Source organism: Garra rufa, unplaced genomic scaffold, assembly GCF_049309525.1.
Source record: "Garra rufa unplaced genomic scaffold, GarRuf1.0 hap1_unplaced_001, whole genome shotgun sequence".
Classification (NCBI taxonomy): Eukaryota; Metazoa; Chordata; class Actinopteri; order Cypriniformes; family Cyprinidae; genus Garra; species Garra rufa.
In genome coordinates, this window is record NW_027394276.1 from 6,068,134 (window position 1) to 6,090,633 (window position 22,500).

Genomic DNA, 22,500 nt, shown 5'->3' on the forward strand with positions numbered 1-22,500 from the left:
AAAATTCATTACATGAATGAAATAAAAATGACAATTAAATTACATTTGAGCATATACAATTCATCATCCACAAAATACATCAAAATCAAAACATCAATTTTCTGGCATTTCAATCCCATTTCCTTTTAACACTTCCTCCACTTGTTTTGAAAATATTTTGTAAAACAGCATCTCTTTTTTTTCCATTTTAAAATAATTCCACAGTGTTAAAATGTACTCCTCAACCTTACATTTAAATAATCTCCACAGATCTAATACACACCCTTTACTCTTTCCTAAATTCCTCCTTTTCCATATAGCACTTTTCGCCAAAACCAATAACAACTCTATCACTTTTTTATTCTTGCATTTTTCCTTCACTCCCAAAATTAAAGTTTGATTCCAGTCACTCTCTTCTTTCCCATCCCTTAAACTCTTAATCATTTTCTTTAACATTTGAAAAAATGTTTCCAATTTTTCACAAAATAAAAACAAATGTAGAATACCTTCATCCTGTTTTTTACATATTTTACAAATGGCATCACTTTCCTTCCCCATTATACAAAGCCTCATTTCCGAAAAAATCACATTATGTCTGATAAAATAGTCTAGACACTCCAAATCTGTACTTCCAATCCCACTTCTTATATTCTTCCAAATATCATTCTCTTCAATTCCATTAAAATGTCTCAACCACATTTGATTTGCATTGGGTTTCTTAAAAATATATTTTTTAAGACATTGATAAAACATCCTTACATTACACAATCTCAAATCCACCATTTTGTCTTCCATTTTCATATACACATCAACTTTGCTTTCTGTTTCTTCTCTTTTTTTAATTTCTTCCAACCACTCTTTTGGTACTGCACTTTTAACTTCATCATATTGTTTTTCCAGACTAGCCACACTATATTCTTCTTTTTCTTCTTCCATAGCATCTATGATCACTTGTAACGGCAAAAATCCATCTTTAAATTCATACAACACATCTTTGACTTGCCTTATCCCTACTTCCCACCATTTCTTAAAAAATAAAACTTGTCCATTAAAAACAATGCTACTGTTCAAGAAAATAGGTTGATTGAGGACCGTTTTTCTCCCAAATGGCTTAAAATCAATCTCCTTGAGAAAAAAACCCCAAGCAACTAAAACCTCTTTATAAAAATTTGGTATCCCCTCCATCATCCAATTTTTGAGTTTCATCCATAAAATGTTATCATTTAAAAATACATTCCCACATTTTGCTAAAAAATGTTTCATTGTAATTTTCCAATCTCCCTTTTTATCCATGTCCAAATATTTTTTAACCACCTTCACTCTCATACTTTTCTTTTTTAATTCTATATCAACAAGTCCCAACCCTCCCTCTTCTGGCCTTCCAATGAGTGTGTGGTATGCTATTCTTGGGGGTTTTTTCTCCCATATAAAATCCATAATATATTCTTTTACTCTTTTTTCCACCCATTTTGGCATTGAAACCACTGATAAAATGTACCACATTTTGGTTAACATTAAAACGTTCGCTATTAAAACCTTCCCTTTCAAATTCAAAATTCTTTTTTGCCAAAAATTCAATCTGTTTTTCATTGCACCTATAACCTCTTCCCACATTCTGTCTGTTGCACTCTTCTCATCTTTACCTAGCGTTACTCCTAAAATCTTCATTTCTTGTACTTCTTTAAAACCCAGAACCTCTTTTAAATCAGACACTTCTCCAAATCTCATATAAACAGTTTTTTCCGCATTTACTTTTGCTCCTGTACCTTTACAAAACCTTGTCACCCTTTCCATTACATTTTCAACACTTTTATAATCTTCCACAATTAGTGTAGTGTCATCTGCATATTGAAATACTTTTGTTTCTTCTAGTCCCTCCTCAATTTTTATCCCTTTTATTTCTTTATCTTTTTGAATTAACATCCCTAGTGGTTCTGCTATCAGCGTATATAGCTGTGCTGATAATGGACATCCTTGTCTAATGGATCTTGTGACATTAAAAGGATTGGTTAAAAAGCCGTTACATTTTACTCTTGTCATTATATTTCTATATAAAATCCTTAACCACTCTTTAAAATTCTCCCCAAAACCAAAATGATCTAAAATCGAAAATAAAAACTCATGCTCCACTCTATCGAAAGCCTTCTCGAAGTCTAGGCTAATTATATATCCTTTCCTATTATTTTCCTTTAAAATACTCATTATGTCTCGTATACCACTTGTTGTATCCGCTATATCCCTCCCTGTCACCCCGTAGGCCTGGTTTGTCTCAATTATTTTTGGTAAGACATTCTTCAATCTACTTGATAAAATTTTAGCTAAAATCTTCAAATCTGCATTCAACATTGTAATCGGCCTATAATTCTTCAAACTCTTATTATCACCTTTTCTTTTATAAATCAACTTCATTAGTCCCATACTCATTCTTTGATCCAGCTCTTTTTTCTTAAATATTTCATCATACACTTCTTTTAAGATCTTACTTATTTCCTTCTTAAAAATCTTATAAAATTCATTCACTATTCCATCTATTCCCGGACTTTTGTTACTTTTTAGACTTTCTATCGCTTGTATTATCTCTTCTTCCTTTATTTCCTCGTCACAGTCTTTTTTGTCTTCTTCTTCTACTCTCGCTTTGATATGTTGCAGTAAGTAATTTTTGTTTTCCTCTTCTATACCTTCCTCTCTAAACAAGTCTTCATAAAAAATCCTTACTTCATTTAAGAGTAATTCTGTTCCTATTATGGACTCTTCATCTTTGTTTTTTAGTTCTTTTATTGTATCTGCCCTTCCCCTTCTTCTTTCTAGGTCAAAAAAAAATTTAGTACATTTTTCCCCTTCTATTGTGTATCTAGCTTTGCTCCTTAGTCTTGCCCCTTGACATTTTTCCTCTTCCATTTTCTTAAGCTTCTCTTCTAACTCTACTATTTTTTGAATATCCATTACCTTTTCCTTTGTTTCTTTTCTTAAACTTTCTCTAATTCCCTGTTCTTTAGCATTTTTGGCTTTTCTCATACCTTTACTAAATTCAATTGAATACTTCTTTATTTCATATTTTACATTTTCCCACCATATTCGTTTGTCTTCCCCATACATGCCATCCTTCTTTTCCTGTTCCATTAAATCATATATTCCCAATTTGTAATTCTCATCTTTTAAAATTCCAGAATTTAAAATCCACACCCCTGGTCCTTTATCCTCCTTGTTAAAATCTATTTTCCACCTTATCATCTTGTGATCACTAAAACTAGTGTCACTATAAACAATATCATCAATAAAATAATCTATATCCCTTGTACTTAAAATAAAATCAATTCTCGTTTGATTCAAAAAGTTACCAACCAAGCTCCTTCTAGTAAATTCTTTTTTGTTTTCATGTCTCTCCCTCCACACATCAGTCATGTTTCTTTCTTCCATTAAAGATACCAGCTCTTTTCTTCCCATGTCTGTTCTAAAAACCATTCCCTCCGCTATATCTCTTTTACTAAACACAGTGTTAAAATCTCCTACAATTATTACTGACTTCCATTTATCTATTATTCCTCTAATGTTTTCAAAAAACTCCCTTTTTTCTTTCTCTTCTGTTGGCGCATGAACATTCATTAAAATAAACTCTTTTTCCCCGTGACTTATTTCAACAGCATTACATTTTCCTTTTCCATCATTATATATTTCTTTCACTTTGCAGTCAATATCATTTCTTATTAAAATCGCCACTCCACTTCCTAACTTTACATCTCCATTACTATAAAACATTTCACCATTCCACATCTTTTTGACATTGTCAATTACCTCCTTTTTCCAGTTCGTTTCCTGAAATACAATAATGTCTTCTTTCTTGCATAGTTCTAGAGTATTTTTCAGTTTGTTCATATTCATTAATCCTCTTGCATTCCAGCATACAAAATTTAAAACCATACTGTACAAAAATAAATAATTAAAAACAGTCATTCTTGATTATCTTCTCCATCTTCCCCACTCAACACCTCAATTTTATTCTCTGAATACTTAAGTCTTTTCCTTTTTGCCATTTCCAAATTAGGTATTACCTTCAGTTGTTTTCTCCGTGGCATTATTCCCAGTCCTCTGTCCTTTTGGTTCTTTATTCCTTCCTCTCCTGTCAGTTCTACTACAATCAGTTCTCCTCCCCTTGATAGTGTTTCTTCCGCTGATTTCTCTTCCTCCATTCTTTCCTCCTGATCTTCTACTTCCTGTTGCTCTTCTTTTTCTTGTTCTTTACTAGTCCCATGTCCCTCTCTTCCAGTTATCTCGTACTGCTCTTCCTCTTCGTTTGTTTCTTGGGTTTCTGTAGTGTTGTTATGCATCTGCCCGTTCATTTGTTGCTCCTCCTCTTCCTCGTTGTTCTGCATCCAGCATTCACATTTGTTTAGCGTTTTAAAACAGTCTGGACACTTCACTGCATTGCATTCCCGTGCAAAATGACCATGCTCCTCACATTTGCAACACTTAAAGTCTGGACAATCCTTCAGGAAATGCTCCGGGCTCATACACAACCGGCAGGTTTTAACCTGCTTATTGTGTATCACCCGAAAATGCTGAGTTCCTTCTGCTGTCTCAAACCGCGTACTGTATGGGAGCGACGCCACCTCTCTTGGGAATTTAGCTTTGATGAACCTTGTTCCATCTTCAATATCCGTACCTGGATAACATCTCCTCTTCATACTTGAGACAGGGATAACTCCCCACCCCTCCAGTTTCGTTATGATGTCGTCGTCACTCAGATAGACGGGTATATGCATAAATGACACCACATACTCCCTGTCTTCCAACTTCCTCACTTCACAAATGTGTCCATTGATATCCAGTCCATTTAACAGTTCATCACAACATTCCTCAGATTCCATTGTTACCTCATATTGTTTCTGTTGTTTCGGGCGCACCGCCAAAATTCCCTTCACACCGATTTTCTTCGTTATTGCTTTAATGATACTCTCTGCATTGCCATCTCTTGTTTCACTCACATCAATAGTTATTGTTGCCTCTTTCCTGTATAGCCTCTTTGTGCTGCTTATGATCCTTTCTCGTTGTCCTAATTCAGTCCTTTGTTCTTTTGCCATCTCTATCTCTGCCGCCATTTCCTTGTTGCTGCCGTGTAGTCCGTCCGAATCACTCATACTTGCGAAAAAACAACAAACACAAACCACTTCCCAGACAGCACACGGCTGCTGGTTAGTGGTTTAAAACAAAAAAACTTACTAACACAAACCAAAACTTATTTTCACTCACACTAACCAAATAAATCGAGAAGGTAAGAGTATCTCTCTTTCCAAACTGCAGTCACACACTTCCTGGTTTGCTCTAGGGCGCTCTCAGGGTGGTGTGGCCATAAGCAAGGGCTGCTCCAAAAAGTGGGCTATTTAAAGATCAGCCTCCGTAAAAGCCAGCATATTATATAAATAGTGAAGAAAAGGCAAAAGCTTACAGCACCTGGTATTCCCAGGCGGTCTCCCATAAAAGTGTAACAATCGGCCTTATCAGCCGAGTTACAAGACTAAAATGGGGTCAGATTTAACTGTGAGAGATGACTAGTGGTTAAAAGAATGAGACATAAAAGAAAATTGGTTTAAATAGATTTGGTGTATGTACAAGGTTCACATAAAAGACTTTAAAACAACACGATAAAACTAGGTAAACTCTGTTAAAAGAATACAGTTCATTTGTCCATACCCTAAAAACAGGTAAACTCTGTTAAAAGAATACAGTTCATTTGTCCATACCCTAAAAACAGTCCAGGAACCCCAGTGTGTTGATAAGTCCAATGTGAGTGTCCACCAGTGTATATACAATCCACAGAAAGTGTAATTCAAAGTTTGCAGGTGGTGAATGGAAAGGTGAGCTCTAAAATTAGCAACTCCTCAATCCAACAGTTTGGTGACTGTCCTTTGTTTGTCATGCTGCTCTCTTATACAGTTGTACTTCCTGCTTCCTGTCATGTGTCTAGTCACATGACAGGCCAACCATCCATTTATTAAAGACACATACACTTAAAATGTTAAGAGTAATAAAATGGCCTAAAAAACATGTAAAACACTTAAAACTCTATAATACATGTAAATGATTGTAATAAATAGAGCGGTAAAACACGTCTTTCTAAAAGCCAGCATATTATATAAATAGTGAAGAAAAGGCAAAAGCTTACAGCACCTGGTATTCCCAGGCGGTCTCCCATCCAAGTACTAACCAGGCCCGACGCTGCTTAGCTTCCGAGATCAGACGAGATCGGGCGCTCTCAGCGCGGTATGGCCATAAGCGAGGGCTGCTCCAAAAAGTGGGCTATTTAAAGATCAGCCTCCGTAAAAGCCAGCATATTATATAAATAGTGAAGAAAAGGCAAAAGCTTACAGCACCTGGTATTCCCAGGCGGTCTCCCATAAAAGTGTAACAATCGGCCTTATCAGCCGAGTTACAAGACTAAAATGGGGTCAGATTTAACTGTGAGAGATGACTAGTGTTTAAAAGAATGAGACATAAAAGAAAATTGGTTTAAATAGATTTGGTGTATTTACAAGGTTCACATAAAAGACTTTAAAACAACACGATAAAACTAGGTAAACTCTGTTAAAAGAATACAGTTCATTTGTCCATACCCTAAAAACAGGTAAACTCTGTTAAAAGAATACAGTTCATTTGTCCATACCCTAAAAACAGTCCAAGAACCCCAGTGTGTTGATAAGTCCAATGTGAGTGTCCACCAGTGTATATACAATCCACAGAAAGTGTAATCCAAAGTTTGCAGGTGGTGAATGGAAAGGTGAGCTCTAAAATTAGCAACTCCTCAATCCAACAGTTTGGTGACTGTCCTTTGTTTGTCATGCTGCTCTCTTATACAGTTGTACTTCCTGCTTCCTGTCATGTGTCTAGTCACATGACAGGCCAACCATCCATTTATTAAAGACACATACACTTAAAATGTTAAGAGTAATAAAATGGCCTAAAAAACATGTAAAACACTTAAAACTCTATAATACATGTAAATGATTGTAATAAATAGAGCGGTAAAACACGTCTTTCTAAAAGCCAGCATATTATATAAATAGTGAAGAAAAGGCAAAAGCTTACAGCACCTGGTATTCCCAGGCGGTCTCCCATCCAAGTACTAACCAGGCCCGACGCTGCTTAGCTTCCGAGATCAGACGAGATCGGGCGCTCTCAGCGCGGTATGGCCATAAGCGAGGGCTGCTCCAAAAAGTGGGCTATTTAAAGATCAGCCTCCGTAAAAGCCAGCATATTATATAAATAGTGAAGAAAAGGCAAAAGCTTACAGCACCTGGTATTCCCAGGCGGTCTCCCATAAAAGTGTAACAATCGGCCTTATCAGCCGAGTTACAAGACTAAAATGGGGTCAGATTTAACCCCCTGGGGTCCAAACACGCGTATACGCGTTTTGTGGCAGTTTCCCAAAAGGAACTTCAATTACTCGGTCATTTCTGATTGTACAGATAAAATCAGTACATCAATCGAATCTGTAAAGGGTCTACTTTTATTTGTATATACTCACAAAACCAAAAAAATATTGTGATTTCACAAAATAAAGAAAACAAAAAGGGTGTGCTGTCTGCCGCGTTGATCTCCGTGATCTTCATTCAGAAACGCGTCATTAAAATAGATTATAACTCAGCCAATACACAACACAGAGACATGAGCAATATATCTAGAGGAAGTTTGATATCTATACTTTCAAATGAAGTAATGTAATATCGAAATCAAATATTCTGTGATAAAGTAATCCGTATGAAACCAACACGATGTCCAGTCTCTCTTGTCTGCTTCATTAGTTTTAATTAGATCACGCCCAAGAGCGATTCTCTTTTCAAATTCAAATCGTCCACGTGAGGGCGCCGCGCCAAAAGTAGACGCCCACATCACGGTAAACAAAGGAGAAAGCAGTTTCTTTTCTTTCAAGTTAGTCCTTTCTGGAAGAAGATGGGCTGTCAGGAATAAAACTTACTTCAGAAGATGAACATTATATGAGACACAGCGTGAACCAGCAGAGGAAATATTTACACAAGTAAGTTTTTTTCTTTTATTAGCCTGCTTGTTAGTTGTTACTGTGACAGAATGTGCACACATTTTACCAGTTAAGACTTTTTGCCAACTGTATTTCCTGACTACAGCAAGTGAAACATTATAAAGTATGTTTCATTTCACTGCATCTAAATGTCTCATGTATCAGGATGTTTCGACCCCCTTTGGTCGAAAAACGCGCCGGCGCGTTTTGAGGCACGCTTTTGTAATAACGCCGAAAAGAATGTAAAATTCTCCGTCAGTTTTGATCGTACAAATACAACCAATACATCATTCGAAACTGTAGAGTGTATATTTTTATTTGTATACACTGTGCTTTTATGAAAATAAGAAAACAGACAGGGCACGCGCTCTGCCTTCACTGTCTCTGTTATATCTTTTCACTGACACATAAATGAAACAACCTAAATCTCAGTGATTACGTGCCTCACAAACATAATGCATATACTTGTAGAAAGCTTGAAATGTTTACGTTTACATAAACCAATTCAAATAAAAAACTAATATTCTCTTTTTAAGTAATCTGTATGAAAGGTAGAAGATGTATGGTTTCTCCTGTATCACTTCATTACAAACCTCACACCTGTATTTATCTTGCACTGTTTTTATTTGCACCTAACTGTTATACACCTATACACTTACCAGTCAAAGGTACTTTTTTAAAGAAAAATAATTATCTAATTTTGTGAAATAGGTTTACTATGTAAAAAAAACTGCTCACTTAAAAAAAAAAACTTTTAATAATAAAAAAGTTTGGCTGGTAGTGTATGTATTTTCTCCATGTTAGCTCTGTCTTTGTCAGATCACTGTGTTGCTCACATCTACTTGTTTTCTTTGCAGTTTCTGCTGTTCCCCGTTTTCCTGTGTTCAAGTTTCCTGCGAGTGATTTGGATATTGCACCCACGACATCTTGACTTCTGTGTTGTTTATTACTTTTGTTCCTAATAAAAAGTTTAACTGCACTCACAAGTGAATCTCAAGTTATTTTACGTGATAGTTAAATATATTCAAAATACGCTTCAAACAAAATATTTATTTTGTCCTTTCATTTTTCCTTTATTCTTTCTGTTGTTTCCTCTTAGTCAACATCCGACTGAATGGCTCATTATGCGGCTCATTATGCAGGTCTTTGTCTTCTCAGGTGTAAATCACAGCATTATTCATGATGATTCACGCCTTCTCGCATACAGCCATTCGAAACAAAAAGTGTCTTCAAAAATGTAAATCTATATACTGTTTTGTGAAAACAAGTGAACTAGATGATTTTCACATCGTTTGGTAGAAAAAAACCAAGCCTACCACATCCAATTCTCGAAAGTCCCGAGAACAAATATTCTGTATGTGTTAGATGGCCTTATTTCAGTGACTCCAAAAATTTAGTTTTTCACTATGCACGCATAAACGTTGTTTTCTCAAAAACTTAAAAATGTACATTCATGCTGCTTACATATTTTTGTAGTCCAATTTGTGCTAATTACAATGTATTTAGATTTAGGATATTAATATGTTTTTAACATACTGAAAAAAGCACAAATGTCAAGGCATGTCAAAACTTTTTCAGGGCCCCAAAACACCCTCAGACCCCAGAGGGTTAACTGTGAGAGATGACTAGTGGTTAAAAGAATGAGACATAAAAGAAAATTGGTTTAAATAGATTTGGTGTATTTACAAGGTTCACATAAAAGACTTTAAAACAACACGATAAAACTAGGTAAACTCTGTTAAAAGAATACAGTTCATTTGTCCATACCCTAAAAACAGGTAAACTCTGTTAAAAGAATACAGTTCATTTGTCCATACCCTAAAAACAGTCCAAGAACCCCAGTGTGTTGATAAGTCCAATGTGAGTGTCCACCAGTGTATATACAATCCACAGAAAGTGTAATCCAAAGTTTGCAGGTGGTGAATGGAAAGGTGAGCTCTAAAATTAGCAACTCCTCAATCCAACAGTTTGGTGACTGTCCTTTGTTTGTCATGCTGCTCTCTTATACAGTTGTACTTCCTGCTTCCTGTCATGTGTCTAGTCACATGACAGGCCAACCATCCATTTATTAAAGACACATACACTTAAAATGTTAAGAGTAATAAAATGGCCTAAAAAAACATGTAAAACACTTAAAACTCTATAATACATTTAAATGATTGTAATAAATAGAGCGGTAAAACACGTCTTTCTAAAAGCCAGCATATTATATAAATAGTGAAGAAAAGGCAAAAGCTTACAGCACCTGGTATTCCCAGGCGGTCTCCCATCCAAGTACTAACCAGGCCCGACGCTGCTTAGCTTCCGAGATCAGACGAGATCGGGCGCTCTCAGCGCGGTATGGCCATAAGCGAGGGCTGCTCCAAAAAGTGGGCTATTTAAAGATCAGCCTCCGTAAAAGCCAGCATATTATATAAATAGTGAAGAAAAGGCAAAAGCTTACAGCACCTGGTATTCCCAGGCGGTCTCCCATCCAAGTACTAACCAGGCCCGACGCTGCTTAGCTTCCGAGATCAGACGAGATCGGGCGCTCTCAGCGCGGTATGGCCATAAGCGAGGGCTGCTCCAAAAAGTGGGCTATTTAAAGATCAGCCTCCGTAAAAGCCAGCATATTATATAAATAGTGAAGAAAAGGCAAAAGCTTACAGCACCTGGAATTCCCAGGCGGTCTCCCATCCAAGTACTAACCAGGCCCGACGCTGCTTAGCTTCCGAGATCAGACGAGATCGGGCGCTCTCAGCGCGGTATGGCCATAAGTGAGGGCTGCTCCAAAAAGTGGGCTATTTAAAGATCAGCCTCCGTAAAAGCCAGCATATTATATAAATAGTGAAGAAAAGGCAAAAGCTTACAGCACCTGGTATTCCCAGGCGGTCTCCCATAAAAGTGTAACAATCGGCCTTATCAGCCGAGTTACAAGACTAAAATGGGGTCAGATTTAACTGTGAGAGATGACTAGTGGTTAAAAGAATGAGACATAAAAGAAAATTGGTTTAAATAGATTTGGTGTATTTACAAGGTTCACATAAAAGACTTTAAAACAACACGATAAAACTAGGTAAACTCTGTTAAAAGAATACAGTTCATTTGTCCATACCCTAAAAACAGGTAAACTCTGTTAAAAGAATACAGTTCATTTGTCCATACCCTAAAAACAGTCCAAGAACCCCAGTGTGTTGATAAGTCCAATGTGAGTGTCCACCAGTGTATATACAATCCACAGAAAGTGTAATCCAAAGTTTGCAGGTGGTGAATGGAAAGGTGAGCTCTAAAATTAGCAACTCCTCAATCCAACAGTTTGGTGACTGTCCTTTGTTTGTCATGCTGCTCTCTTATACAGTTGTACTTCCTGCTTCCTGTCATGTGTCTAGTCACATGACAGGCCAACCATCCATTTATTAAAGACACATACACTTAAAATGTTAAGAGTAATAAAATGGCCTAAAAAACATGTAAAACACTTAAAACTCTATAATACATGTAAATGATTGTAATAAATAGAGCGGTAAAACACGTCTTTCTAAAAGCCAGCATATTATATAAATAGTGAAGAAAAGGCAAAAGCTTACAGCACCTGGTATTCCCAGGCGGTCTCCCATCCAAGTACTAACCAGGCCCGACGCTGCTTAGCTTCCGAGATCAGACGAGATCGGGCGCTCTCAGCGCGGTATGGCCATAAGCGAGGGCTGCTCCAAAAAGTGGGCTATTTAAAGATCAGCCTCCGTAAAAGCCAGCATATTATATAAATAGTGAAGAAAAGGCAAAAGCTTACAGCACCTGGTATTCCCAGGCGGTCTCCCATCCAAGTACTAACCAGGCCCGACGCTGCTTAGCTTCCGAGATCAGACGAGATCGGGCGCTCTCAGCGCGGTATGGCCATAAGCGAGGGCTGCTCCAAAAAGTGGGCTATTTAAAGATCAGCCTCCGTAAAAGCCAGCATATTATATAAATAGTGAAGAAAAGGCAAAAGCTTACAGCACCTGGTATTCCCAGGCGGTCTCCCATAAAAGTGTAACAATCGGCCTTATCAGCCGAGTTACAAGACTAAAATGGGGTCAGATTTAACTGTGAGAGATGACTAGTGGTTAAAAGAATGAGACATAAAAGAAAATTGGTTTAAATAGATTTGGTGTATTTACAAGGTTCACATAAAAGACTTTAAAACAACACGATAAAACTAGGTAAACTCTGTTAAAAGAATACAGTTCATTTGTCCATACCCTAAAAACAGGTAAACTCTGTTAAAAGAATACAGTTCATTTGTCCATACCCTAAAAACAGTCCAAGAACCCCAGTGTGTTGATAAGTCCAATGTGAGTGTCCACCAGTGTATATACAATCCACAGAAAGTGTAATCCAAAGTTTGCAGGTGGTGAATGGAAAGGTGAGCTCTAAAATTAGCAACTCCTCAATCCAACAGTTTGGTGACTGTCCTTTGTTTGTCATGCTGCTCTCTTATACAGTTGTACTTCCTGCTTCCTGTCATGTGTCTAGTCACATGACAGGCCAACCATCCATTTATTAAAGACACATACACTTAAAATGTTAAGAGTAATAAAATGGCCTAAAAAACATGTAAAACACTTAAAACTCTATAATACATGTAAATGATTGTAATAAATAGAGCGGTAAAACACGTCTTTCTAAAAGCCAGCATATTATATAAATAGTGAAGAAAAGGCAAAAGCTTACAGCACCTGGTATTCCCAGGCGGTCTCCCATCCAAGTACTAACCAGGCCCGACGCTGCTTAGCTTCCGAGATCAGACGAGATCGGGCGCTCTCAGCGCGGTATGGCCATAAGCGAGGGCTGCTCCAAAAAGTGGGCTATTTAAAGATCAGCCTCCGTAAAAGCCAGCATATTATATAAATAGTGAAGAAAAGGCAAAAGCTTACAGCACCTGGTATTCCCAGGCGGTCTCCCATCCAAGTACTAACCAGGCCCGATGCTGCTTAGCTTCCGAGATCAGACGAGATCGGGCGCTCTCAGCGCGGTATGGCCATAAGCGAGGGCTGCTCCAAAAAGTGGGCTATTTAAAGATCAGCCTCTGTAAAAGCCAGCATATTATATAAATAGTGAAGAAAAGGCAAAAGCTTACAGCACCTGGTATTCCCAGGCGGTCTCCCATAAAAGTGTAACAATCGGCCTTATCAGCCGAGTTACAAGACTAAAATGGGGTCAGATTTAACTGTGAGAGATGACTAGTGGTTAAAAGAATGAGACATAAAAGAAAATTGGTTTAAATAGATTTGGTGTATTTACAAGGTTCACATAAAAGACTTTAAAACAACACGATAAAACTAGGTAAACTCTGTTAAAAGAATACAGTTCATTTGTCCATACCCTAAAAACAGGTAAACTCTGTTAAAAGAATACAGTTCATTTGTCCATACCCTAAAAACAGTCCAAGAACCCCAGTGTGTTGATAAGTCCAATGTGAGTGTCCACCAGTGTATATACAATCCACAGAAAGTGTAATCCAAAGTTTGCAGGTGGTGAATGGAAAGGTGAGCTCTAAAATTAGCAACTCCTCAATCCAACAGTTTGGTGACTGTCCTTTGTTTGTCATGCTGCTCTCTTATACAGTTGTACTTCCTGCTTCCTGTCATGTGTCTAGTCACATGACAGGCCAACCATCCATTTATTAAAGACACATACACTTAAAATGTTAAGAGTAATAAAATGGCCTAAAAAACATGTAAAACACTTAAAACTCTATAATACATTTAAATGATTGTAATAAATAGAGCGGTAAAACACGTCTTTCTAAAAGCCAGCATATTATATAAATAGTGAAGAAAAGGCAAAAGCTTACAGCACCTGGTATTCCCAGGCGGTCTCCCATCCAAGTACTAACCAGGCCCGACGCTGCTTAGCTTCCGAGATCAGACGAGATCGGGCGCTCTCAGCGCGGTATGGCCATAAGCGAGGGCTGCTCCAAAAAATGGGCTATTTAAAGATCAGCCTCCGTAAAAGCCAGCATATTATATAAATAGTGAAGAAAAGGCAAAAGCTTACAGCACCTGGTATTCCCAGGCGGTCTCCCATAAAAGTGTAACAATCGACCTTATCAGCCGAGTTACAAGACTAAAATGGGGTCAGATTTAACTGTGAGAGATGACTAGTGGTTAAAAGAATGAGACATAAAAGAAAATTGGTTTAAATAGATTTGGTGTATTTACAAGGTTCACATAAAAGACTTTAAAACAACACGATAAAACTAGGTAAACTCTGTTAAAAGAATACAGTTCATTTGTCCATACCCTAAAAACAGGTAAACTCTGTTAAAAGAATACAGTTCATTTGTCCATACCCTAAAAACAGTCCAAGAACCCCAGTGTGTTGATAAGTCCAATGTGAGTGTCCACCAGTGTATATACAATCCACAGAAAGTGTAATCCAAAGTTTGCAGGTGGTGAATGGAAAGGTGAGCTCTAAAATTAGCAACTCCTCAATCCAACAGTTTGGTGACTGTCCTTTGTTTGTCATGCTGCTCTCTTATACAGTTGTACTTCCTGCTTCCTGTCATGTGTCTAGTCACATGACAGGCCAACCATCCATTTATTAAAGACACATACACTTAAAATGTTAAGAGTAATAAAATGGCCTAAAAAACATGTAAAACACTTAAAACTCTATAATACATTTAAATGATTGTAATAAATAGAGCGGTAAAACACGTCTTTCTAAAAGCCAGCATATTATATAAATAGTGAAGAAAAGGCAAAAGCTTGCAGCACCTGGTATTCCCAGGCGGTCTCCCATCCAAGTACTAACCAGGCCCGACGCTGCTTAGCTTCCGAGATCAGACGAGAGCGTGCGCTCTCAGCGCGGTATGGCCATAAGTGAGGGCTGCTCCAAAAAGTGGGCTATTTAAAGATCAGCCTCCGTAAAAGCCAGCATATTATATAAATAGTGAAGAAAAGGCAAAAGCTTACAGCACCTGGTATTCCCAGGCGGTCTCCCATCCAAGTACTAACCAGGCCCGACGCTGCTTAGCTTCCGAGATCAGACGAGATCGGGCGCTCTCAGCGCGGTATGGCCATAAGCGAGGGCTGCTCCAAAAAGTGGGCTATTTAAAGATCAGCCTCCGTAAAAGCCAGCATATTATATAAATAGTGAAGAAAAGGCAAAAGCTTACAGCACCTGGTATTCCCAGGCGGTCTCCCATAAAAGTGTAACAATCGGCCTTATCAGCCGAGTTACAAGACTAAAATGGGGTCAGATTTAACTGTGAGAGATGACTAGTGGTTAAAAGAATGAGACATAAAAGAAAATTGGTTTAAATAGATTTGGTGTATTTACAAGGTTCACATAAAAGACTTTAAAACAACACGATAAAACTAGGTAAACTCTGTTAAAAGAATACAGTTCATTTGTCCATACCCTAAAAACAGGTAAACTCTGTTAAAAGAATACAGTTCATTTGTCCATACCCTAAAAACAGTCCAAGAACCCCAGTGTGTTGATAAGTCCAATGTGAGTGTCCACCAGTGTATATACAATCCACAGAAAGTGTAATCCAAAGTTTGCAGGTGGTGAATGGAAAGGTGAGCTCTAAAATTAGCAACTCCTCAATCCAACAGTTTGGTGACTGTCCTTTGTTTGTCATGCTGCTCTCTTATACAGTTGTACTTCCTGCTTCCTGTCATGTGTCTAGTCACATGACAGGCCAACCATCCATTTATTAAAGACACATACACTTAAAATGTTAAGAGTAATAAAATGGCCTAAAAAACATGTAAAACACTTAAAACTCTATAATACATTTAAATGATTGTAATAAATAGAGCGGTAAAACACGTCTTTCTAAAAGCCAGCATATTATATAAATAGTGAAGAAAAGGCAAAAGCTTACAGCACCTGGTATTCCCAGGCGGTCTCCCATCCAAGTACTAACCAGGCCCGACGCTGCTTAGCTTCCGAGATCAGACGAGATCGGGCGCTCTCAGCGCGGTATGGCCATAAGCGAGGGCTGCTCCAAAAAGTGGGCTATTTAAAGATCAGCCTCCGTAAAAGCCAGCATATTATATAAATAGTGAAGAAAAGGCAAAAGCTTACAGCACCTGGTATTCCCAGGCGGTCTCCCATCCAAGTACTAACCAGGCCCGATGCTGCTTAGCTTCCGAGATCAGACGAGATCGGGCGCTCTCAGCGCGGTATGGCCATAAGCGAGGGCTGCTCCAAAAAGTGGGCTATTTAAAGATCAGCCTCTGTAAAAGCCAGCATATTATATAAATAGTGAAGAAAAGGCAAAAGCTTACAGCACCTGGTATTCCCAGGCGGTCTCCCATAAAAGTGTAACAATCGGCCTTATCAGCCGAGTTACAAGACTAAAATGGGGTCAGATTTAACTGTGAGAGATGACTAGTGGTTAAAAGAATGAGACATAAAAGAAAATTGGTTTAAATAGATTTGGTGTATTTACAAGGTTCACATAAAAGACTTTAAAACAACACGATAAAACTAGGTAAACTCTGTTAAAAGAATACAGTTCATTTGTCCATACCCTAAAAACAGGTAAACTCTGTTAAAAGAATACAGTTCATTTGTCCATACCCTAAAAACAGTCCAAGAACCCCAGTGTGTTGATAAGTCCAATGTGAGTGTCCACCAGTGTATATACAATCCACAGAAAGTGTAATCCAAAGTTTGCAGGTGGTGAATGGAAAGGTGAGCTCTAAAATTAGCAACTCCTCAATCCAACAGTTTGGTGACTGTCCTTTGTTTGTCATGCTGCTCTCTTATACAGTTGTACTTCCTGCTTCCTGTCATGTGTCTAGTCACATGACAGGCCAACCATCCATTTATTAAAGACACATACACTTAAAATGTTAAGAGTAATAAAATGGCCTAAAAAACATGTAAAACACTTAAAACTCTATAATACATTTAAATGATTGTAATAAATAGAGCGGTAAAACACGTCTTTCTAAAAGCCAGCATATTATATAAATAGTGAAGAAAAGGCAAAAGCTTACAGCACCTGGTATTCCCAGGCGGTCTCCCATCCAAGTACTAACCAGGCCCGACGCTGCTTAGCTTCCGAGATCAGACGAGATCGGGCGCTCTCAGCGCGGTATGGCCATAAGCGAGGGCTGCTCCAAAAAATGGGCTATTTAAAGATCAGCCTCCGTAAAAGCCAGCATATTATATAAATAGTGAAGAAAAGGCAAAAGCTTACAGCACCTGGTATTCCCAGGCGGTCTCCCATCCAAGTACTAACCAGGCCCGACGCTGCTTAGCTTCCGAGATCAGACGAGATCGGGCGCTCTCAGCGCGGTATGGCCATAAGCGAGGGCTGCTCCAAAAAGTGGGCTATTTAAAGATCAGCCTCCGTAAAAGCCAGCATATTATATAAATAGTGAAGAAAAGGCAAAAGCTTACAGCACCTGGTATTCCCAGGCGGTCTCCCATAAAAGTGTAACAATCGACCTTATCAGCCGAGTTACAAGACTAAAATGGGGTCAGATTTAACTGTGAGAGATGACTAGTGGTTAAAAGAATGAGACATAAAAGAAAATTGGTTTAAATAGATTTGGTGTATTTACAAGGTTCACATAAAAGACTTTAAAACAACACGATAAAACTAGGTAAACTCTGTTAAAAGAATACAGTTCATTTGTCCATACCCTAAAAACAGGTAAACTCTGTTAAAAGAATACAGTTCATTTGTCCATACCCTAAAAACAGTCCAAGAACCCCAGTGTGTTGATAAGTCCAATGTGAGTGTCCACCAGTGTATATACAATCCACAGAAAGTGTAATCCAAAGTTTGCAGGTGGTGAATGGAAAGGTGAGCTCTAAAATTAGCAACTCCTCAATCCAACAGTTTGGTGACTGTCCTTTGTTTGTCATGCTGCTCTCTTATACAGTTGTACTTCCTGCTTCCTGTCATGTGTCTAGTCACATGACAGGCCAACCATCCATTTATTAAAGACACATACACTTAAAATGTTAAGAGTAATAAAATGGCCTAAAAAACATGTAAAACACTTAAAACTCTATAATACATTTAAATGATTGTAATAAATAGAGCGGTAAAACACGTCTTTCTAAAAGCCAGCATATTATATAAATAGTGAAGAAAAGGCAAAAGCTTACAGCACCTGGTATTCCCAGGCGGTCTCCCATCCAAGTACTAACCAGGCCCGACGCTGCTTAGCTTCCGAGATCAGACGAGAGCGTGCGCTCTCAGCGCGGTATGGCCATAAGTGAGGGCTGCTCCAAAAAGTGGGCTATTTAAAGATCAGCCTCCGTAAAAGCCAGCATATTATATAAATAGTGAAGAAAAGGCAAAAGCTTACAGCACCTGGTATTCCCAGGCGGTCTCCCATCCAAGTACTAACCAGGCCCGACGCTGCTTAGCTTCCGAGATCAGACGAGATCGGGCGCTCTTTTTTTTTTTTTTTTTTTTTTATTAAGAAATTCCAAACATTAAAATACAAATAAGATTAAAAGTTTTCCTTTAAACAAAACATTTTCATATCACATTCTCTATATATACATTCAGGAATTTCAGAAATCTCTTTCAAATTCTGGCAGTTTCCACATCAAATCTTTTAAGACAGAACAAACGTGTGGAGTAAAAACATGATAAAAAGCATCTAAATTATTTTCACAATTAAAATGCAGATACAGTCTTCCCATGTACACTTCAGTTTTCCTTTTAAACAGTTTCCAAACATCCAACACAGTTTTTTCTTTTTTAGCCACAGTTCTTCTTTCCCATATTGCACTTTTCATCAACATTATCCACAGATTTATAAACTTTTTGTTATTACACTTCTTTTCCCACCCCAACATCACCACTCTGTTCCAGCCAATTACATTTTCATCCCATTCCACAGTCAAATCCCTAATTACACATTTACATTTGTTTAAAAAGGCCTCCAATTCTTTACAATATAAAAACATATGTAAAATCCCCTCCTCTTTCTCCTGGCAAACTTTACACATTGCGTTTTGTTCCATCCCTATTTTCTTTAAAATAATTTCAGTAAAAACCACCTTATGTCTTATAAAATACTCCAAACATTCCAATTTTGTCTCCACACATCTTCCTCTCATGTTTCTCCATATAAAATCTACTTTTAAGTCGCTGAATTTTTGCACCCAGTACTTATTTACAATCGGCTCTTTAAAAACACCATCTCTAAAAACACAATAAAACATTTTTACAGTACATTCTTTAAAATCAAACAATTTCTCCCCCAATTTCACATATATTTTCTCTGTTTGCACTTCTTCCATACTCTCAATCCTTTTAATCCAGTCTTTTGGTATTGCATTTTTTATGGTTTCATAATTGTTTGTTATTTCTTTTTCAGTATATTCTTCTTTTGCCATTTCCATTGTGTCCTCAATGTATTGTGTTGGTAAAAACCCCTCTTTGAACTCATATAAAATATCTCTCAACCTGGTTATCCCCACTCCCATCCATTTCTTAAAAAATATTTCTTTCTCTTGTTTTAAAATGTTGTTATTTAAGAACAGAGGTTGATTTAAAATGTTTTCTCTCCCGTGTGGATTGTACTCAATGTTTGCTAAAAACTTCCCCCAGGCACTTAAAATTTCTCTGTAAAACTCTGGTAAACCTTCTGTCATCCAATTTTTTGTTTTCATCCATAAAATTCCATCCCCCATGTTAAAATCACCACATTTGTTTAAAAAGTATTTCATTGTTTTCTTCCACTCACTTTTGTTATCCTCTTGCAGGTATTTTTTCACTATTTTCACCCTTAAAGCATTTTTTCTCTGTTCTACATCCATCAGTCCTAAGCCACCCCTCTCTACCGCCCCTAATATTGTATTATATGCAATTCTTGCTGGCTTTCCCTCCCATAAAAAGTCAAGAAAAGATTTCTTCAACCTCTGTTCCGTCCATAAAGGTATTTCAGATACATATAAAACATACCACAGCTTAGAAATCATTAAAACATTCAATATTAAAACCTTCCCCTTCAAATTTAAAGTTCTTAATTTCCAAAAATTTAATCTTCTCTCTATATTTGTTATTATTTCTTCCCACATGTCATCTCTTACTTTCTTCTCATTCTTCCCCATTAAAACTCCTAAAATCCTCATTTCTTCCACTTCCTTGAAATTAAAACATTCCATTAAATCCCCAGCTTTACCAAATCTCATGTATACAGTTTTGTCTTCATTTATTTTACTTCCAGACCCTCTACAGTATTCATTTACAACCTTCATAACTTCTTGCACGCTCTCTTTCCCTTTTACAATTATTGTTGTGTCATCAGCATATTGAAAAACTTTTCCCTCTGTCTTATTTTCTTCTATTTCTATCCCTATTATTCCTTCTTTCTGTCTAATAAGCAATCCTAATGGTTCCGATACAAGTGAATATAATAATGCTGAAAGTGGACAACCCTGTCTAATTGATCGAGTGATTTTAAAACATTCTGTTAAAAACCCATTGCATTTTATTCTTGTTAGAGCACCCCTATATAAAATCTCAATCCATTTAATAAAATTTTCCCCAAAACCAAAAACCCTTAAAACCTCAAATAAATACCCGTGTTCCACCCTATCGAAAGCTTTCTCAAAATCTAGACTAATTACATATCCCTCTTCATTTTTTTCTTTCATATACCATATTTCATCTCTTATACTCATCGTTATATCTGCTATGTCCCTTCCTTTTACACCGTATGCTTGATTTGTTTTAATTATGCTTGGCAATACTTCCTTTAATCTATTCGCTAAAACTTTTGCTAAAATCTTAAGATCCGTGTTCAACATTGTAATTGGTCTGTAGTTTTTTAAATCAGTTTTTTCTCCTTTCCTTTTATATATCAGTTTCATTAACCCCATGCTTGTTCTTTCATTAATACCTTCTTTTTCAAAAATTTCTTTAAAAACCTCATTTAAAACCTTTATTAAAACTCCTTTAAAACATAAATAAAATTCAGTTCCCAAACCATCTATACCTGGACTTTTCTTTTTATTCAGTTGATTTATTGCTCTTTCAATCTCTTCTTCCCTAATTTCTTGGTCACATTCTTTTTTATCCTCATCACTTACTCTTGCTTTTATCTGATTCAACAGTTTCTTTGTCTTTTCCTCTTCCACACCCCTTGAGCTAAACAGATCTTCATAAAAAGTTTGTATTTCTTTTAAGACCTTTTCATTCCCTTCCACAATTTCCCCTTTCACCCCTTTTATTTCTTTTATCATCTGGGCTTGCTCTCTCTTTTTCTCCAGGTCAAAAAAAAACTTGGTACATTTTTCTCCCTCCACCACATATTTGGCTTTGCTTCTTAGCCTCGCCCCCTCATACTTTTTTTCTTCTATTTCTTTCAGTTTTTCTTCCATTTCCCTGATCTTTTGTATGTCTTTATTTTCTCTGTTCAATTCCATTCCTAACATTTCTTGTATTTCTTTTTCTTTGTATCTCTTGCATTTCTGTATTAAATTGCAATATTTCATTGAAAATTTTTTGATTAGAAATTTTACATTCTCCCACCATATTCTCTTATCCTCTTCATACATTCCATTTTTCGTTTCTTTTGCTATAATTTCCTTAACCTTTGAAACATAATCTTCATTCTTTAAAACCTGTGTATTTAAAATCCATACTCCCGGCCCCCTTTGCATTTTACTCCCGTCCACCATAAAAAATAAAAACTTGTGATCGCTAAAACTTGTTTCTTCATACTTAATCTTCTCAATAAAATTCTCCACATTTCTCGTACATAAAATAAAGTCTATTCTGGTTTGGCATAAAAAATGTCCCACTATTTGTCTTCTTGAAAATTCTTTTTTCTTTTCATTTCTTTCTCTCCAAACATCTGTCATATTATTTTCTTGCATTAAAGCTTTTAATTCTTTTCTCCCTCTGTCAGTTTTAAAAACCATTCCTTCTGCCATGTCTTGTTTACTAAAAACTGTGTTAAAATCACCCATCATTATTATATCTCTATGTTTCTTAAGAACATTTCTTAAAACATTAAAGAACTCTTTCTTTGCCTTCTCCTCCCCCGGTGCATGTACATTTACTAAAATCAAATCTCTTTCTTCATATTTTGTTTTGACTACCATACATTTCCCCACGTTGTCCTTAAATATAATTGTGCTTACTTTAAAAATATCTTCCTTCATTAAAAATGCCACTCCTCTCCCCAGCCTTCCATCTCCATTATTATATAAAACACCTCCATCCCATCTTTTTTTAAAATCATTCATTAAATCATCCCTCCAGTTTGTTTCCTGTAGTGCAATGATGTCTTCTCTCTTGCATTTTTCTTTAACTTTTTCAAATTTTTTAAAATCTAACAGCCCTCTTGCATTAAAAGTCACACAATTTAAAACCATTAAAAAAAGTGGTAAACATTTAAAAACCATCTTCTCAGTCCTCCTCCAAACCCATCAGTACTTCATATCGGTTCAAACATTTTACTCGTCCCTTTTTCATAATTGTTTTTCTTGCAACTTCCACATTTGGTGTTACCTTTAATGTCCGTCTTCTTGTT

General features: G+C 36.9%; 17 non-coding genes across 17 annotated transcripts; all 17 read right to left on the bottom strand.

Moving 5' to 3' along the window:
• Nucleotides 1-6,132: 6,132 nt before the first annotated feature.
• Nucleotides 6,133-6,251, bottom strand: LOC141302657 (5S ribosomal RNA). The gene has a single exon (XR_012342644.1). It is a non-coding gene; the product is annotated as a 5S ribosomal RNA (ribosomal RNA).
• Nucleotides 6,252-7,052: 801 nt separating this feature from the next.
• On the bottom strand, nt 7,053-7,171 carry LOC141302669 (5S ribosomal RNA). Its single transcript, XR_012342656.1, has one exon. It is a non-coding gene; the product is annotated as a 5S ribosomal RNA (ribosomal RNA).
• Nucleotides 7,172-10,241: 3,070 nt separating this feature from the next.
• LOC141302681 (5S ribosomal RNA) lies at nt 10,242-10,360 on the bottom strand. The gene has a single exon (XR_012342668.1). It is a non-coding gene; the product is annotated as a 5S ribosomal RNA (ribosomal RNA).
• An 84-nt stretch (nt 10,361-10,444) lies between these two features.
• On the bottom strand, nt 10,445-10,563 carry LOC141302694 (5S ribosomal RNA). Its single transcript, XR_012342680.1, has one exon. It is a non-coding gene; the product is annotated as a 5S ribosomal RNA (ribosomal RNA).
• An 84-nt stretch (nt 10,564-10,647) lies between these two features.
• On the bottom strand, nt 10,648-10,766 carry LOC141303079 (5S ribosomal RNA). Its single transcript, XR_012343063.1, has one exon. It is a non-coding gene; the product is annotated as a 5S ribosomal RNA (ribosomal RNA).
• An 801-nt stretch (nt 10,767-11,567) lies between these two features.
• Nucleotides 11,568-11,686, bottom strand: LOC141302706 (5S ribosomal RNA). Its single transcript, XR_012342692.1, has one exon. It is a non-coding gene; the product is annotated as a 5S ribosomal RNA (ribosomal RNA).
• An 84-nt stretch (nt 11,687-11,770) lies between these two features.
• Nucleotides 11,771-11,889, bottom strand: LOC141302719 (5S ribosomal RNA). The gene has a single exon (XR_012342705.1). It is a non-coding gene; the product is annotated as a 5S ribosomal RNA (ribosomal RNA).
• Nucleotides 11,890-12,690: 801 nt separating this feature from the next.
• On the bottom strand, nt 12,691-12,809 carry LOC141302732 (5S ribosomal RNA). Its single transcript, XR_012342717.1, has one exon. It is a non-coding gene; the product is annotated as a 5S ribosomal RNA (ribosomal RNA).
• Nucleotides 12,810-12,893: 84 nt separating this feature from the next.
• Nucleotides 12,894-13,012, bottom strand: LOC141303153 (5S ribosomal RNA). The gene has a single exon (XR_012343137.1). It is a non-coding gene; the product is annotated as a 5S ribosomal RNA (ribosomal RNA).
• An 801-nt stretch (nt 13,013-13,813) lies between these two features.
• LOC141302744 (5S ribosomal RNA) lies at nt 13,814-13,932 on the bottom strand. The gene has a single exon (XR_012342730.1). It is a non-coding gene; the product is annotated as a 5S ribosomal RNA (ribosomal RNA).
• An 801-nt stretch (nt 13,933-14,733) lies between these two features.
• On the bottom strand, nt 14,734-14,852 carry LOC141303692 (5S ribosomal RNA). The gene has a single exon (XR_012343670.1). It is a non-coding gene; the product is annotated as a 5S ribosomal RNA (ribosomal RNA).
• An 84-nt stretch (nt 14,853-14,936) lies between these two features.
• LOC141302756 (5S ribosomal RNA) lies at nt 14,937-15,055 on the bottom strand. Its single transcript, XR_012342742.1, has one exon. It is a non-coding gene; the product is annotated as a 5S ribosomal RNA (ribosomal RNA).
• An 801-nt stretch (nt 15,056-15,856) lies between these two features.
• On the bottom strand, nt 15,857-15,975 carry LOC141302768 (5S ribosomal RNA). Its single transcript, XR_012342754.1, has one exon. It is a non-coding gene; the product is annotated as a 5S ribosomal RNA (ribosomal RNA).
• An 84-nt stretch (nt 15,976-16,059) lies between these two features.
• LOC141303154 (5S ribosomal RNA) lies at nt 16,060-16,178 on the bottom strand. Its single transcript, XR_012343138.1, has one exon. It is a non-coding gene; the product is annotated as a 5S ribosomal RNA (ribosomal RNA).
• An 801-nt stretch (nt 16,179-16,979) lies between these two features.
• On the bottom strand, nt 16,980-17,098 carry LOC141302780 (5S ribosomal RNA). Its single transcript, XR_012342766.1, has one exon. It is a non-coding gene; the product is annotated as a 5S ribosomal RNA (ribosomal RNA).
• Nucleotides 17,099-17,182: 84 nt separating this feature from the next.
• On the bottom strand, nt 17,183-17,301 carry LOC141302792 (5S ribosomal RNA). The gene has a single exon (XR_012342778.1). It is a non-coding gene; the product is annotated as a 5S ribosomal RNA (ribosomal RNA).
• Nucleotides 17,302-18,102: 801 nt separating this feature from the next.
• Nucleotides 18,103-18,221, bottom strand: LOC141303660 (5S ribosomal RNA). Its single transcript, XR_012343639.1, has one exon. It is a non-coding gene; the product is annotated as a 5S ribosomal RNA (ribosomal RNA).
• Between the last annotated feature and the right edge of the window lie 4,279 nt (nt 18,222-22,500).